The sequence below is a fragment of the Sinocyclocheilus anshuiensis genome, unplaced genomic scaffold, assembly GCF_001515605.1.
Source record: "Sinocyclocheilus anshuiensis isolate Anshui unplaced genomic scaffold, SAMN03320099.WGS_v1.1 scaffold679, whole genome shotgun sequence".
NCBI classification, from domain to species: domain Eukaryota; kingdom Metazoa; phylum Chordata; class Actinopteri; order Cypriniformes; family Cyprinidae; genus Sinocyclocheilus; species Sinocyclocheilus anshuiensis.
The window spans coordinates 637,009-641,973 of record NW_015552592.1 but is presented as its reverse complement, the minus strand read 5'-3'; the positions used below and the strand labels follow the sequence as shown (position 1 = coordinate 641,973).

The following is a 4,965-nucleotide window of genomic DNA, read 5'->3' as shown; positions in this document are numbered from 1 at the left end:
CATCTTTGACCCAAAGTTGGGTTGAAACAACCCAGCATTTTTTAGAGTGCACAAAGGAACCAAAGCACTATAAACATCTAATGAAGTGTTAATTTCTTCTTTACTGAACAGTGATTTTTTTCCCATGATATCCACTGATTTTTTTTAAAGCATTACATTTAAAAAGGCCTGTTAACTGCTTTCACTGAATTCAATGTTTGCAGAGCACGAGTGGCCACTTATCACATCCACACTGTCAAGGGCCAGACATTCCTTATACAGTAAGTGCTCATTTTTTATTTTTATTCAGGCTTTGAACTGAGCCAAACTTGTACCTGTTCAAATCAAATGATTTTATTGACTCCATATTCTCTCTCTATTTTCCCCCTTTTCTCTAAAATGTCTAGTTGCCAGTGGAACCCACTTGCTCACTCAAAAGCCAGACTGAAAACCATGTTTGGATCGAGGTCACATAAATCAGGAGCGCCTGGCTTACAGCCCAGATGAGTTTTCTACAAGAAACATTTGATTCAAGACAGTAGACCAAGCCTGTCACCCTGCAATGCGCTGAACAAGAGCAGTCTAAACAATCTGCCAAGAAGCTACACCACAGATTGCATCTCTTCAGCATCTCTCTGGGGATTAAGTCCAAAACCATAATACTGCCATTTACTCCTTCCAATGCAAATAAATTCTCATCACTTTAGAAGAAGCCCTCAATCATTCTGAGCTATAGTCTAGCAATGGCTTATGGAATAATCATATATCACCTCACTATAATGTGCAGAGTCAGATGATATTGGGAAGAATGTCTCTTCCAGCAAAGTCAGCATGTCTCGAAACCATATCATTAAAGGATCTCACCTGCTTGCCCAAGTTTGAAGATACACAATTAAAGGTTTGTTCCCCCATAAACCAGAGTTCAGAACTGAACCGAGAATGCATTTTAAATTATGATCCGATTAATAAATTGGATTTGAACTTGAATTGCAGTAGAAAACAGGATGCAGATTTGCAATTCAAATGTAAATATGGAAGTAGAATAACATTTGTTTTCATATTATATAAAAGTAATTGTTTAACTTCAAGTCTTTTTGACCTTTAACTTCGAATAAGGCTTTTTCAAGAGTTTTTGAAGTATGAAGGTACAGCAGATGGCTAGAACAAGAACAGTAGAATAATATGATTAAACAATAAATAGCACAATAAAACAATACAATGACAGACAAAACAGATAGAATTACCGATAGAACGATTGACAGAATGATGTAATGATAGAATGATAGACATAAAAATAGAGGGTGTTACACTTTATTGTAAGGTGTCCTTGTTACAATGTAATTATACATTAATTATACATTTAATAACATGTTATTATACATTAACTTCATGTACTTACAATATGGGTAGGGTTAGGATTAGGGTTTGGCTTAGGGTTACTTGCATGTAATTATTCATAATTTATTGTTATTATAATAGTAGTAAGTACATGTAATGTGTAACAACGACACCTTAAAATAAAGTGTTACCAAATAGAACGATAGATGTAACAATAGAATGACAGATATAACAATAAATAGATAGAACCATAAATATGACAACACAATAGATTTAAGACAGATTTATATACTTGGACAGAACGATAGTTAAAACAATAGAACGATAGAACGAACGATAGAATGGTAGAACGAACGATAGAACAATATAATGAATGACTAAACGAACAAACGATAGATTGATTGAAGTTTCGTTGAAGAAATAAAAATAATTGTAACAACATAGTGGTGAGTAAATGGTGAATACGTGTTCTTGCTTTCTATTTTTTTTTTGTCTGAATTATTTCAGTTATACGATAGATGTAACAATAGAATGACAGATATAACAATAAATAGATAGAACCATAAATATGACAACACAATAGATTTAAGACAGATTTATATACTTGGACAGAACGATAGTTAAAACAATAGAACGATAGAACGAACGATCGAATGGTAGAACGAACGATAGAACAATATAATGAATGATTAAACGAACAAACGATAGATTGATTGAAGTTTCGTTGAAGAAATAAAAATAATTGTAACAACATAGTGGTGAGTAAATGATGAATACGTTTTCTTGCTTTCTATTTTTTTTTTGTCTGAATTATTTCAGTTATTAATTATCGTAATTAATACGTAATTATCGCTATATTAGCACGAGGTTAGTGGTTTGTGTTGAAATAATGTATTTTTATAAATTCTACCAACATGCTGGAAAATGTTATAAAATTGAATGAGGTATGTAGTGAAATCCAGAATTCGTCTGGAAATATATGCGTTGCCAAAAAAAAAAAAGGGGCTCTAATGCAGCAATGTAAACATAAACATAAGAAGAACATAAGAAATTCACCCCATATCTCTATTCCGTCACCGAACAAAATTCTGCCAATAAAACACACAGATCAAGACAGCCAGAGAGAGTCACATTTCCCCAGAGCCTGCTCCTGTGAGTGAGCGTGTGTACGGTGAGGACGTGAGCGAGTCGTGCATGGCTTCAATCCCCCACGCTTCACTCTCCCACTCGGCCTGCGCGTCATGTGTTGGGGGAGGGCCGCGTGTGTGCTGCTGATTATGTGTTGCGTCATGCGTGGAGAAGTGTAAAGGAAGCTGGAATCATTTTTCCTCTCCCACTATTTGTCTGTGTGTGGGTGGGTGGGAGTGTGTCTGTACACATGGCCAGATTGGATTGAATATTTCTCTAGACATGGTTACAGCACCATTCTCACCCAGAGGAACAGATATCGCTCTTTCAAAGCTCAAGTAGACTGAATGGATTTTTCATTTATGTTTCAAGCAAAAACAAATTTGTCGCAGACATTTCTCAGGGATAAATAAAATGTACACAAATGAGATTGACACATCAAGAGTAAAGAAAAGAAGAACCTAATGAGAAATGCAATATTGAAATGTTTATATTGAGATCTCGCCGACTTTGCTGTATATATATATATGTATGTGTGTGTGTGTGTATAGTTGAGTTCTCACCTGAAACTCTAAAGATATAATGGCAATACCATGGTACTGAATAAAGACCATATTCACATATTATATTTTTTTACTGAACTCCAAGAAACTTCAAAATTTACCATAACTGTACATCTTCATAATATTATAAATTCATAATATTAATTTTCAAATGTTTGGGGTCGGTAAGATTATTTAATGTTTTTCAAAGTCTTGCATATTCAGTAAAGTTGCGTTTATTTAAAAATACAGTAAAAACAGTAATTGTGAAATATTTTTAACATTTTAAATAACTGTTTTCTATTTTATTTTTTATTTTATTTATTTTTTTGTGATGCAAAGCTAAATTTTCAGCAGCCATTACTCCAGTGCTCAATGTCACATGATCCTTTAGAAATCATTCTAATATGCTGATATGGTGCTCAAGTATTATTACCATTAATGTTGAAAACAGTTTTTTTTTTTTTTAGTATTCTTTGATGAATAGAAAGTTCAAAAGAACAGCATTTATTTTACATAGAATACTATCTATCTATCTATCTATCTATCTATCTATCTATCTATCTATCTATCTATCTATCTATCTATCTATCTATATTTAGTTGAATGAAAACATAAAAGCCAGCCACAGCCATTAATTTAGAACACGTCTTTATAATATCCAACTTAATATTTTTCTCATGTTTTAGATGATCATTAGAAAGTCCTTGCCATAGAAAGTTTGAAAACCCCACTATAGTTATTTTATTGGTTTACTGTAGCTTGCCATAGGCCCATGAATAGATCAGCTGTTTGTTTGTTTGCATGTCTATGTGTGTGTGCATATGTTTGAGTGATGTCTGGGGATGTAGGAGTATGTCTTCGCTTTCGGTAAGCTCTGCTGCTCCGCTGGCCCTGACATGTTATTCCATCAAGCATGCCTAAACCTTTTGACATTTGTCCTGAAACAAACTTTCTCTTTTTCTGTCTCTTCAAGTGTCTCAGCTTTTCATGCATAACCAAACGTAGACATAGAAATCGATGCAAGCATGCATAAACACTGCTAAAAATATACACGTACCGAAACACGAGGAAACGAACAGATGGACAAGCCCAGATAAACAGAAGCGACATTGACAAATACACATTCACATGTGCACTCATCATGTTAGTCCTTGAATATTCTTGCTTTGACTCAGCAGTATTCATTCACGTAATAAGAGTATATTTGAAGCACACATGCTGATGTTATTAACTGGATGTTGTAATCTACTTATACATACACACAAAGGCATGTGGAGTACAGCAGAGGGTCAGGCTGTAATTAATACTGTAACTTGATCACACACTGTTTGCCAGTTTCATTAAATTTAAATATCTGCCCTGGAGAGGAAAGAATGGACCGGGTTGTCCAGCAAGAAAAAAATAGCTTGACAGCTAGTTCACCGCAAACCCCCATCCCTCCATCATAAATTAATTTCATATCTGCAAGCCAAGCGTGATGTAAAGCTTGCATGTATGATAGTGTATGGTTACATTGTTGAATACAAAATCTTGGAGCAAATAACCTATCCAAATACTGTTTATTCAAAAAATAAAAAATACACAATTGCAACCACTTACCTAATTTTAGCCCCAACAAATTAAGGTTGAATGCATGCAAATAACCCAAGTCCAGTGTGTTTAATGGCGTTAGGCTGTGTGAATTCCCTTAAAAAGCTGTTAAATCCACAGTACATCAGCATCTCTCCTTGTCATCCATGTTCACAGGCTGCCACTGCACTGCCGCCACTAACTCTGATTTTCCCCACCACTGACCATCATCAACTATCAGCCTAAAAATATTCTTAAAGAGACAGCATCACTCTCTCTCCCCTCACGCTCTTTGGATACCCTTCCAGCTTATTCAGGATTGCCCTAATCTCCTCCTGCTTGTACGGACCAATCAGAAGCAGGCAGGAAATCAGTAGTGATGTGTAGTGAGAGAGGAGGAAAGAGT

General features: G+C 35.0%; 1 protein-coding gene across 1 annotated transcript in view; it reads right to left on the bottom strand.

Moving 5' to 3' along the window:
- Positions 1–4,732, bottom strand: part of LOC107665542 (protein piccolo-like) — a gene marked incomplete at its 3' end in the record, with an annotated part of 70,288 nt that extends 65,556 nt beyond the window's left edge. Inside the window, exon 1 of the mRNA XM_016456457.1 lies at positions 4,590–4,732. The remainder of the gene's footprint in view (positions 1–4,589) is intronic.
- Positions 4,733–4,965: the final 233 nt, after the last annotated feature.